The sequence below is a fragment of the Narcine bancroftii genome, chromosome 13, assembly GCF_036971445.1.
Source record: "Narcine bancroftii isolate sNarBan1 chromosome 13, sNarBan1.hap1, whole genome shotgun sequence".
Taxonomy (NCBI): domain Eukaryota; kingdom Metazoa; phylum Chordata; class Chondrichthyes; order Torpediniformes; family Narcinidae; genus Narcine; species Narcine bancroftii.
In genome coordinates, this window is record NC_091481.1 from 6780886 (window position 1) to 6793998 (window position 13113).

At 46.5% G+C, this 13113-nt stretch overlaps 1 protein-coding gene and 1 long non-coding RNA gene across 5 annotated transcripts in view; one reads left to right on the plus strand and one right to left on the minus strand.

The window, feature by feature from the left end:
* usp6nl (USP6 N-terminal like) overlaps positions 1 to 13113 on the minus strand; it is a 955431-nt gene that overhangs the window by 339865 nt on the left and 602453 nt on the right. The window lies entirely within an intron of this gene.
* Positions 2898 to 13113, plus strand: part of LOC138748778 (uncharacterized) — a 404609-nt gene continuing 394393 nt past the window's right edge. Inside the window, exons 1-2 of the long non-coding RNA XR_011348245.1 lie at positions 2898 to 3017; positions 3418 to 3494. This is a non-coding gene — a long non-coding RNA (uncharacterized lncRNA). The remainder of the gene's footprint in view (positions 3018 to 3417; positions 3495 to 13113) is intronic.

Genomic DNA, 13113 nt, shown 5'->3' on the forward strand with positions numbered 1-13113 from the left:
CTTCCAAATTTCTGTTGTATGTCACTTTTGATTTCTTTTTCTTTGGCTTGGCTTCGCGGACAAAGATTTATGGAGGGGTAATGTCCACATCTGCTGCAGGCTCATTGGTGACTGACAAGTCTGATGCGGGACAGGCAGACACGGTTGCAAGGGAAAATTGGTGGGTTGGGGTTGGGTGTGGAGTTTTTCCTCCTTTGTCTTTTATCAGTGAGGTGGGCTCTGCGGTCTTCTTCAAAGGAGGTTGCTGCCCGCCGAACTGTGAGGCGCCAAGATGCACCATTTGAGGTGAGATCAGCCCACTGGCGGTGATCAATGTGGCAGGCTCCAAGAGATTTCTTTAGGCAGTCCTTGTACCTCTTCTTTGGTGCACCTCTGTCTCGGTGGCCAGTGGAGAGCTCGCCATAGAACACGATTTTGGGAAGGCGATGGTCCTCTATTCTGGAGACGTGACCTACCCAGCGCAGTTGGATCTTCAGCAGCGTGGATTCCATGCTGTCGGCCTCTGCCATCTCGAGTACTTCGATGTTGGTGATGAAGTCACTCCAATGAATGTTGAGGATGGAGCTGAGACAACGCTGGTGGAAGCGTTCTAGGAGCCGTAGGTGATGCCGGTAGAGGACCCATGATTTGGAGCCGAACAGGAGTGTGGGTATGACAACGGCTCTGTATACGCTAATCTTTGTGAGGTTTTTCCAGTTTGTTGTTTTTCCAGACTCTTTTGTATAGTCTTCCAAAGGCGCTATTTGCCTTGGCGAGTCTGTTGTCTATCTCGTTGTCGATCCTTGCATCCGATGAAATGGTGCAGCCGAGATAAGTAAACTTTTGATTTAGTTCACCAGTAAAAGGATCTTTTCTCTTCCAAAGCATATTTTCAAATAGTGTCCAGAATATGCATGTGCTTGAGGTACGTCTACAGTCCTAGAGCATAGACCAATACAGCATAGGACAGGCCACTTGGCCCACGATGATGTGCCAAACTACTCGACACTCTTAATCTTCCCTACCTCACACACACAACCTTCTATTTTTCTTTGATCCACGTGCCTGTTAAGAGCCTTATAAATGTGCCTATTGTACCAGCCTCCACCACACACCCCCCCCCCCCCCAGCAATGCATTCCAGGCAACCACAACTCTGTGTATTTTAAAAAAACTTCCCCCTGACATCCCTAAACTTGCCTCTCCTCACCTTGTACAAATGTCCTCAGGTACTTGCTTATCTTGGCCAGGATTTTAAAAAGTTTTGGCAGTCAACCCTGTCTATGCCTCTCATAATCCTGTAGAGTCCCCTCTCCTCTTTCTTTGATCCAAAGAGAAAGATCCAAGTTCTGTTAGCCTTGCCTCATAAGACATTAAGACAAGTTCTCCAATCCAGGCAACATCCTGGTAAATCTCCTCTCCATCGCTTCCACATCCTTCCTGACCCAAAGTGAACACAATATTTCAAGTGTAGCCCAACCCGAGTTTTATAGAGCTGCAACATTACCTCATTACTCCTAAACTCAATCCACCGATTAATTAAGGCCACCATACCATAAGCCCTCTTAACTACTTTATCATCCTGTGTGGCAGAATTGACAAGGGAGATAAATGAGGAAAATTTTATTTTTCACAATGAAGAACAATGGAACTTTTGTGGAGATGTTTCCTGGGTTGTCCAGCTTCTGACGATACTCCATCAATCCTGTGCTTGAAATCCTCCAGTAGAAGGAAGTATTTGTTGCAGAAATTAATATCACGGTACTGTAATTATTAGCTGGCAAATAGTTTGGGAGTGAAAGGTGGGTGGGGCATGAGGAGTATTCGGCAACTTTGAATATTTATCCTTTCAGTTTTTTTTTGTCCCATGGCACACTGTGGTAAATTTTATACTATTGTGGATGGGGTATCTTCCATTCTTGTGTGGCTGCAACAAGGAAGAATTTTGGTACATCTGTGCATTGTCCTGAGGCATAGAACAATAAATTCTCATGCTCATCTACCTGAGGGAACTTCAGTTTTGAAGGAGGGATGAACTCTGAACAAATATCATGTTTTGGAGAATGTTTGCTGAGATTGATGATGAACATTAACTCCACTGCACTGGACCAGTCTGTAAAATGACACCATTAAGAAGCTGCCCATTGTACCAGCAGCCTCTGGAGATATTGGAACCCTCAGACTTCTCAAACCCAGTCTTTGGTGAAGCTGGTGACAATTTAAAGTGCATGGTATTCTCGCTCTCTTGTGTGCCTTTGCAGAATGTACAAAGGATCGCAAATGTTGTCTCCATGACATTAAACTTGACATCCCAGAGAACCATCAAATTGGAGGAACACCTCATCTTCAGTCTGGGCACGACATGACATTAACATTGATCGCTCCAATTTCTGTTAACCCCACCCCCACTGATCTTTCTCCCTTTATCTCCTTTCCTGTAATGTTCTCGTTTGTATTCTCTCTCTCTCTTCAACTCCTTCCCTCTGACTCCTTTCCCAGAGCCAAAATCAATTCTCACCTTTTCTCTTAACGTCTGCAATGAACACCTCTTGTTGATCCGATCTCCGCCCCTTTCCGTTCTTCCCTCCTTCTCACCCCAGTCCTTAATTCAGACGCCTGCCTGCTGATACCTTGAAGAAGGGCTCGGGCCCCAACGTCGGTCACACTGTGCATCTCCACCTCCTCAGGACATTGCGAGACCTGCTGCTTTCCTCCAGCATTTCTGTCTTTTTAATCCTTCCTCACTCGCTCCCCAATTACTCTCCAGGTGATCGGTATTGAGTCATTATATCAATTTGACGCGATAACTTCAGCCATGAGCCACCTTTCTCTTTCCAGAAACATTCCATTGTGTCGTTCTAGCGGTGTCTGCGTGACACAGAATGTGTTAACTCAACGTGGCAAACCTCAAGACATGGGGGGGGGAGCTTTAGAGGCTCCCTCTGCAAGCAACAAAACTTGGACTGTGAATGGGTTCAGTTTAGACATTGAAAGTCAGCGACGAATGAGTTAAAGGTTGCCCTGACCCCACCGTTGCACGTAGGTGTTCTCTCCCTATGAATGGGACGCGCTGTGTGCTGTTCGAGAACTTGAACTGAGAGCGAGGGGGTCACACAGGTCTATTATATACATTGGGGGGGGGGGGGGGGGTGTAATCGGTCACGCCGAGGCAGGGGAGTCTTTCCAGAGTTACCAAGGGCCAGAGAGAGTGTGGCAACATGAGTCGAGTCCAAGTTTAGCTGGTGGAGGTCGGCAGGTAGGTCGGGAAAGAGAGGGGCGGAACAGATCGAGGCGATCCTGACAGAAAATCAGGTCGCCGAGGAGCCCTGTGAGTGTGTGCGCGGATGGGAAGGGGGGGGGGGGGGGGGGGAGGTGGGCAGGGCAGCCGAAAGAGTCTGGAGAGCGCATTTTAACCGTCTGAATTTCTTTCCCGATCTAGGATATAATCCAAGCCTCAACAAGGAGCCGCCGTTCAGGGTCCCGGTTATCTGCACCCGAGTCTTCGAGGACCCTCTGGTAAGACGGGTTGATTTTTTAAAAAATCTTGGATCGAGACATTGTGACTCGGGGAGACGTGTCGGCAGCACAAGGTTGGATGAATGAAGATGAAAGTGGCCCTCGTTCCCCCCCCCCCCCCCCAATCTCACACACAAGGGTCCAGGGCACTGATGCCGCCCCCGGCCGTGTCTCGCCGGCCACTGCCTGGAAACAGGGGGTGGCTGAGGACAGACCCCGTCTCATCCCAGCCGTGTGCAGCGATCGCTCTGCTTTCCGATGTGCCACTGACGAGAGTGATCTGGGCGCTTTGGGTGGGAGTGAGTGGGTTCCGCCGCTCGCTGAATGAAGGAGCGGGGTTGAAAGGGAAGCTTTGCAGGTGGGGGGTGCTGGAGAATCTCGGCTGGTCCGACAGACAGACTGCGCGTTGCGCTCGGTCTTCAAGTTTGACCTGCGGAGTTTACTTCGCCCCCCGTGTCTGCGGACGATGGTGTTTTGCTACTGGCTCCTCGAACCTTTCAGCAAGTTTGGCGATCAGCTCTCTCGCTGATGAACAAGCCAAGCAGAAGGGTTTTCACACTTCTATGCAAAGGAGTGAATTCATCACCATCCCCGGGTTGAAGCGTTGCCCCCCCCCCCCCCCCCCCCTCATTCCATCCGGACTGTTCGCCTGGTTGTGAAGTTCCCACCCTCTCTTTGCTGGTTTCGGACCGACCTCTGCAAGAGCCATCAGGGTAGGGGGGGGGGGTCACCGAGCCACGCTAATCCCCCCACCCCACGTTTTCTTTTCATTGTTAAACCTCTGTGGGAGAGGATTGTTGGAATTCAAAATATCGCAGAACTCCAGCCAGTTTCATACATTCTTCACAATGGGATTGTATGTGAAGCGAGAGTCTTGTTGCTGGAGTAAGTGGACCGCCGGTTTAACCCCTTCAACACAGAAAGCGGGGCTGGGCCAGTTCAGTGTTGCCAGATGTCGAAAAAGGTTCTTCTAGCACGGTTGAGTTAATTATTGGGCTGGAAGGTGGGCACTGCCACGTTACCTGAGCCGGGTCTACGGGCGCGTCCTGTGGTTTTGAGGGTGCCCGCTGGAGCACTGGTTCTCCACGCCGCACGGACCACGGTGGGGGCGAGCTGCTGCTTGGAACGGTTGACTCTGGGGCCGGGCAGCACACTCGTGTCCGGGGATCAAAGCCAGTCAGGGGGCACTGTCGTCCGTCCAGCCCTCGCCGGCATCCAGCTCGGCGACACTGCTGCGTTGTCGCACAAAATGCCAACTTTCCTTCACATTTCTCCCACGGATTTAATGAGCAGTGTCTGTGAAAGAGAAAAATTGTAAATGATGACTTCCCCCAAGTAGGTCGTTCTCTTTCAACTGGGATTGGAAGTCTGCTCTAAATTCGTCTCCTTTTTTCGAAGGATGTTTCACTTTGCACCTTAGTGTAATCCTCTTTCCCTTTTCTCCCACTTTTCCTTTTCTTTCTCTCTTTCCCTTCCTCTCTCTGAGCAAGTAAAACAAAGGTCATATTTGTGAGAGACTGGTCCACTTCTGCAGTGCTGCAATCCCGGATTGATCACTCTATCTGTAAAATGCTATTATTTCCCCTGAGAAAGTGCAGCACTGAGATGATATCTGATCTTGGAAATATAAATTGAGGAGAGGCAAGGGAGGCAAACATTGGCTGCTGGAGAAACTATGACCAAATAAATGTTCCAAAAGAATGAGGGGGATGGATGAAATTCACCCTGACAAATCCTTCAGATGGTAGGGGTGCAATATTTGGACAGATAGTTCACAGAAAGTAATGCACAACTATGAACTGTGTGTTATCTGCAATAAATGATACGTTTGGATTTAGGGGTAGCTTCTCAGTCAACTGCACCTCTCAAAAGATTTAAAATATTTGGTAAAATGATCAACCACCGGAATCTCAACTCTTAGAGTCTTGGTGAAGAATCAGATGACTTGCAAAGAAAAAGGTGTCTTGCCTTCAAAGATTTTCCAGTTATGTTTTTATTTATTTTCTATATTTAAGTAGCAAACGTCGGTAACAATAAAGACTTGAAAATTTCTTGCTGTGCTCGGTGATCTATGGTGGCATTCCGTTGCAGTACAGAGGAAGAAGTGGCTGTGGGGGTCTGAGGAAGGGGAAGGAATTAGTCCCTGATGCCTTGTGTGATATATACCCTTTGCTTAATTTTACTCCGTCAGACTGTCTTCTTCGGAGCACGTTATTTATGAAAACTTGCTTTGGCACATTTCTTGCATTAAAATGGGGACCATAATTCAAACAAATGTTAGAGCCTTTACAGCACCTGCCGCACAGTACATAAATGTTTATCTTTTATTTTTATCGTCCTTTGGAGTAGAAAGTACATACATCTTTTGCCAGACTGGGTTGCATTTGTTTTCCTTTGTGCTCAGATTTAAATTGTACTTTTGACAGAGAAAGTTAACAGAGTGAAACATAAAAGTTTGCAGATGTTGTGACAGTATAAAAATCACTGAAATCTTGGATGAACTCAGCCGTTCTCACAGAGATGTATGGCCAATGTTTTGGGCCTGAGGCCTTCTTCAAGAAGCCAGAAGCAGGAAACTTCTTGGACCTTGGACTCAACAAGGTCCAACTGTGGGACTCACTCATATAACATGATCACACTGTGGAACTCACTGACAGTCTCTGAATTCAGACAGTGCTGGTTGGGGGAGGAACCCAGACCCCCAAAAGGTGTTAATTGTATATGATAAGGGACGAGATAAGAATTTATAATGTTTGTGTGCAAGGAGACAGAGCTGGGAGAAGAAGGGGGGCATTTTTTAATGAATATTAATGCCATCTGGTTGGAGAGTACCCAGTCGGATGATGAAGTGTTCCTCCAATTTATGGGTTGTCTCCGTCTGGCAGTGCATGGGACCATGGGCAGACATATCAACAAGGGAATGGGATGGGAAATTGAAATAGGTGGCCACTGGGTTGCATTAACAAAGAGCTTGCATTTCAGTGTCTCATTCTCATTTACTGAGTGAGTGAAGGCAGACTGAGGTTGCAGATTGGAGGAAGCCCAAAGCAAAGTTTGCAGGAGATAAATGTTTTTGCTTCTTGTAGTTTCTGTGACATCCCCTGTCCTCCCTCCACCAAAAGATCTACAGGGACTGAATGTGACACAAAAGTCTGCTCACCTTTCATCTAATTAACACCTTTTGTCTGTGGTCTGGACTCCTCCCCCTCCCAGTCTTCCCCCTTTCTCACCCTAGTCTTTAATTCAGGCAACTGCCTAGTTTTTGCATGTTCCTTTAGAAATGTATAGCAGGTGATAGAATGGGGGGGGGGGGGGGGGGTGGGGGGAGAGCAATGAAAGGGGGAGGAGTGGCATTGCTCATCAAGGAAAATATCACAGCTGTGCTCAGGCAGGACAGACCAGAGGGCTTGTCTACTGAGGCTACATGGGTAGAGCTGAGGATCAGGAATGACCACACTCATGGCGTCCAATAGTCAGCAAGATTGGAGATTCAAATCTGTAGAGAGATAGCAGACAGTTGCATCTAACAAAATTGTGATAGTAGGAGATTTTAAACTTTCCACATATTGACTGGGACTCCCACACAGTAAAAGGGCTGGATGGCTTGGAGTTTGTCAAATGTGTTCAGGAATTTTTTCTAAATCAATATATCCCATCTAGGGAGAGTACAACATTGAATCTCATATTAGGGAACAAGACAGAGTTTGTATGCTCCTGTCAGAACTAAAGACCAGGTTAGCAGGCTTAGGGAACTTTGGTTTTTGAGGGATATTGGGGATCTGGTTCAGAAGAAGAGAGAAATGTAGAGCAGGTAGAGGCAATATGGAGCAAATGATGTACTCGAGGAGTATAGAAAATATAAGAAAAACCCCAAGAAAGAAATCAGGAAGGCTAAAAGAAGATGGTTGCTTTGGCAAACAACGTGAAGGAAAATCCTAAAGGTTTCTACAGGTGCATTAAAAGCAAAAGGATAGTAAAGGACAAAATTGGTCCCCTTAAAGATCAGAGTAGTCTGAAGCCAAAAAGGATGGGGGAATCGTAATTTTTTTTTCATCACTGTTCACTCAGGAAACCAGGCACAGAGTCGTGGGAAGTAAGGAAAACAAGCAGTGAGGTCATGGAACTTATAGAGATTAAAGAGAAGGAAGTGCTTGCTGTCTCCAGTTTAAGCTGAGGACCATACAGCACATGATTGGAAGGGCACTGAGAGGGCTGCCCGGAGCTCCACATTCAAGTCCTGTTTTAAACCCCTCTCTCTGAAAGGACATTGTGGATTTCTTGTCTTTCCTCTTAATGTACTTGCATTAGCAAGGAATTTATAATTGAACAGAAAACCTTGGAAGTCAGCAGCATTGAATTGTTGGAGGTCAGACAGCATCCATGGGTGGAAATGGTCGGTCCATGCTTTGGGTGTGAATCTTTTATGATACTGGTCATGTTCCTGTGACATATTTTCAGTTGTTATGGGCAGCATAGTTGGCGCAGCGGTTCATGCCACACGATTACAACACCAGTGACCTGGGTTCGAATCTGCCGTTGTCCGAAAGGAGTTTGTATATTCTCTCTGACCTCCGTGGGTTTTCTCTGGATCCTCTGGTTCCCTCCCACCCTCCAAAACAAATGAGGTTGGTAGGTTAATTGGATGTAATTGGCCAGCGTGGGTTTCATGGGTCGCAAGGACGTCCTTCTCCACTGTCTCGTTAAAATAAGATTAAAGAAATAGTTCAGTGACTATAAATGTACGAGTTAGCCACAGGTTTAGATTTCACAAGCTCCCAAAGTTGCTCCACCATTCAATGAGATCATGGTTGAATTGACTGTAACCTCACCTCCTCATTCCCTCCCAGAAACCTTGTATCACCTCCCTTCCCAAGATCCATCCACCTCCCCTTCAAAAGCAAAGTCTGTGTTCACTTGGCTCTGAAGAAAAATTGCAAAGACAAGCCTTCCTTGAAAAATATCTCTTCCCTGTTTCATACAGGCATATTTAAGGTTCAGTTAGATAGATTTTTTACATAAAAAAGGAATTGAGGGATATGGGGAAAAAGCAGGTTGGTGGAGTTGAGTCAATGGTCAGATCAGCCATGATCTTATTGAATGGCTCAACAGGCCAGATGGCCGAGTCCTGCTTCTATTGCTTATGCTCTTATGACCTTATTTTTAAACAGTGACCAGCATATCAAAGTGGGGGCAGCAAATATTGGCTTGTACTTTTCTATTAAATACCCCTGTGTGTGTGTGTGTGTGTGTGTGTGTGTGTGTGTGTGTGATTAGAGGAACAGTTAATGGTTCAGTTCATCTCTGGAGGGCATAAAGTTAAGGTGTGATGGGAAAGATGCAACAGTGACCAGAGAGTGGTGGGTATATGGAATGAGCTGCTAGAGGAAATGGTAGAACGGGGGGACAGTTGTAACATTTAAAGGGCATTTAGACAGGTAGATGGATAAGAGAATCTAAGGCAAGAGAGCACAAGTTCAGGATTGAAGGCCATCTGCTGAGAACAGAGATGCGGAAGTATTTCTTCAGCCAAAGGGTGGTAAATCTGTGGAATTTGTTGCCACAGGCAGTTGTGGAGGCTGGGTCATTGGGCGCATTGAAGACCGAGATTGATGGGTTCTTGATTAGTCAGGGCATCAAAGGTGATGGGGAGAAGCTTGTTTCTGCTCCTATGTTTTATGGTCTTATGAAAGGTTTAGATATGGGGTGAATGAAGGCAAAGCGGGTTTACCTGGTCAGCATGGACTATGATATGGAGTTCCATAACTCTATCAGCATGGCAGCAAATTTACCTGAGCTTTATCCGTCCACTAAATCCTCTCTTTGTCTGAAGGAGGTAATTGAGCACAAATATCTGAGGTAAGGCAGCTGCCTACTGGTTGGCTGAGAGTCTCCTGACTTTGGCCCAGAATTCTTTGGTAAATGGTTAAGCTGACAGCTTCCTAATGCTTCAAGCATTCAGAACCAGGGGTCAAGGCTGCACGGCTTGGATGCCTCGCGCATGGGTTCACCGCTGTGCCAGACAGGAGGCCTTGTGGGGTTACAGGGTCGCAGAAGGCGGCAACGACATTGGCGGGGTGGCGGGATCCATGTGCACTCTGTGTCTGAAGAGGGTCTCTTTTGCTTCTCTTTCTTGTCTTGATTGTGGCGCTGTTACTATAACAACAAACGGAATTATTAAAGCCACATGACAGCCCCTCACCACCCAAAGTGAGCAAATGTCTGTGGCTCTCCAACATGCTTGTGCACATTTTCTTTGGTTCAGCCACCTTTAGAAAAGATGCCATGAAGTTGGAAAGAGTGCAGAAAAGATTCACAAGAATCCTAGCAGGAATGCCTGGCTTGAATTATACAGAGAGGCTGGGAGTTGTCTCCTTGCAGCGCAGGAGGCCGAGGAGGTTTAGAAAAATCACAGGGCATTGGTAAAGTAAATAGCCCTTTTATCCCCCCAGGATAGGGGGAGTTTAATATGGTTTTTACACAGCCGCTGCTAATAGGAAATTTTTGTAAAATTACCGGAGTGCAGTCTGTGTAGAAAGTTCAGAATGGAAATCAGTGACTCATTCCCATTCGGAAGTATCCGCGCCACCCCATGACATTATTGCAGACTGCCTGCAGCCTAAACTGAACTGCAGGCTATCTACAACTATGGGGTGATGAATAGCACATCTTTGCAAGTCCCGTCTCCTTACTTACCGCATATCTAGCATCAAGAGTTAAAAGGGACAGGGGTGGGGGGGGGCACCTTATTCACACAAAATACAGTGGGTGTATAGAGATCGAGAGGAAATAGTAGAGGTTGCGACAATTGTAGCACTGTCCCAAAGGACATTTGGACAGATACATTGGCAGGATAGGTTGGAGGGAAATGGGGTGAAGTCAAACCAATGGGACTAGCTTGCTTGGCATTGACAAGGTGGGCAGAAGGGCCAGTTTCGGTGCTGGAGAACTTTATGACTATAAAATCTAAATGCACATTGTACTTGCCCTTCTCCCTCACAGCCGAACTTCCCCATTCAATTAGAATTACTGGGATTCTAAATGGCGGTGTGCTGGATCTGCTGCAACAACAGCAGTGGACCTGCAGAGTGAGGCGTGGAGGCGCAGCGCTCCTCCGTAGGGTTCTACCACCAATTCCAACTCCTGGGGGCTCTGTACAAGCTTTAAACGGCCCGTTAAAGGAGCCAACGGTGGTTTATCTCAAAATCCTGTGACAGATGCATCTGGGCCTGTGATTTCGGCGTCTATGGTTGGCAAAAGCTTCGAGAAGTTGCAAACTCTGGGAAAGCAGAAGACTGGTGTAGGGCACCAGAAAACGGGGAGATCATGCCCCCGTTTGAGAAGGAGAAGCAGAGGAAATGACCCAAGGGACAGTATCCACGGCACCAGACCAGTGAGGGGTTCTGCAGCTGAGGAAGACACAGGCCTCATGCTGTAGGCTCGCGGGACGAGGAATCCAAGCAGGCTGCTGTGATCGAAGGACTCACACCAGGCTCTGCACTGCTGCAGACTGGCTCGTGGTTGGCAGAAGGTAGTACCAGCTATCGGAACTTGGGTGCCGAAGGCGAGGGCTTCCTGATCGTGTCAGAGGTTTGGATTTGGAGCTCAGGTTGCTAATGGTTTGGACTGGGGTCTGTGCGGCTGCGAAGGCTGAAAGGGCACTGGAGGCTAATCCATGGACACTCGGACAGTCTTGTTTCCTTTTTCTCTGGCTATTAGAAGCGGCTGGCAATTTCTGCTGATGGTGAATCTTAAGCAAATTTCTTGTGATATGACATTTGTTTTATTGCATGACAATAAAGGAATCTTGAATCTTTGCTGCCACATGTTCTGCAGAGAAGAACTGGGCAGTTTGCTCTGCTTGTTTCACTCAGCATTTGGGAAGCTACTGGGGAAACACCTTATTAAAATTTGGGAATTTTATCAGTGGAACAGTTGCTATTTAATTAATGCTGAACAACTGATGAATATTGGTCAGGATGTCAGGACCCTTGTTCCTGACAAGCAGAATACTTCTACAAGGCTAGATGTTGGCAGTCCAGTGTTGAACTGGTGACATTTCAGTAGGACTAAGTCCATGTTCAATGTAGTTAAAACCCACAGGAATGCTGGAGGAACTCGGCCCATCTCACAGCATCCATAGGAGGTAAAGATATATTACTGATATTTTGGGCCTGAACCCTCCTTAAATAAATAAGTAAAAACACTATGCTGGAGAAACTTAGCAGGTCAAACCATGTACTTGAAAAAGCCAAGATAAAGATACGTAAGTAACCAATGTTTCAGGCTTCATCAAAAAAAACTGCACACAACATACACGCATTAAGAAACTGTGCAAAGTAGAGAGAAAAAGAGTGCAAAAGTAAGAGACTATAGAAGGTTACAGCATTAAAAACAGGCTCTTCAGCCCTTCTAGTTTGTGCCAGACTATTTTTCTGCCTAGCCCCACTGACCTGCACCCGGTCCTAGCCATCCATACACCTCCCGTTCATGTACCTGTCCAAATTCTTAAATGTTAACATTGTAGAGTCCTTAAATGAGTCCCTGACTGAGTTTGTTGTTGAGGAGTCTGATGGAGAGGGGGAGCAGCTGGAGGCGTGAGTTTCGTGGCACCTGCATCTCTATCTCTACGATGTGTCCAACAGGTAAGCATGTGAAAGTCAGCTACTTGCACATTACAGAATAAAAGCTTCGAGTGCTCAGTGAGACAAATGGATTGTGGAAATTTACAATATAATAATGTCATGCACAATGAGAGGGGACCGATAAGAAACAAAGCACATCACAAGGCAGGAGCATGTCCAGCGTGTGAATTCAGACTCATTCCAGTCATCGAATGCTGCCTCAGGTAAGCAGCAATTTGATAAAATTGCGAGTGCAAGGTTTGCTGGTGTGGTTCAATAATGAGTCCATTGATTGCAATTGATATTAATGCTGCTCTACAGCCATTCTCAACGGGCACCGTGCACCCCCACCCCCAACCCCGGATGCCACAGAACATTTGGGGGGACGGGACGGAATATAATTCATATTTTTTTATGTAGTCAGTAAGAGAGAAATACAGAAAAAAAAACTTGACTACTTAATAGGGAAAGGAGCCCATAAACATTGAGCTGACCCCAAAGGGGGCCCTTGCCAAAATAAGGTTGAAAATGGCTGGTCTAGAATGTGCAACACAGAACATGACAGCAGAGTGTGTGGGCTCCTCAGCCCGTGAGAATTTCCAACCTGTGTCTATACAGCTCTTCTGTGCTAGTACTTCAGAACTTCAAAAGTTCAGAATTTTGTGCTGAATACACACTTGCATTTTAACAGAGAAAAACAAAGAATGCCTTTTTCAAATTGATGTTGGTTGAAAGATGGCCCAGCACACAGTATCTCTGACCCACTGCCATCAAGAAGGAGGTACAGGAGCATCAAATTCAGGACTGCCAGGCAGGGAAATAGCTCCTTCCCACAGGTTGTGATGTGCATTGTGTGTGTATGTGTGTGCAGTGGTCTGGAAAAATGTTATCTCATCTAGCTCTACAGTCAGATGATAATAAACTTGAACTTAACCTTTTATACAATCAGTTGAAAACCAGAATTGTAATAATTAACATAGCCAATATCATGGATATCT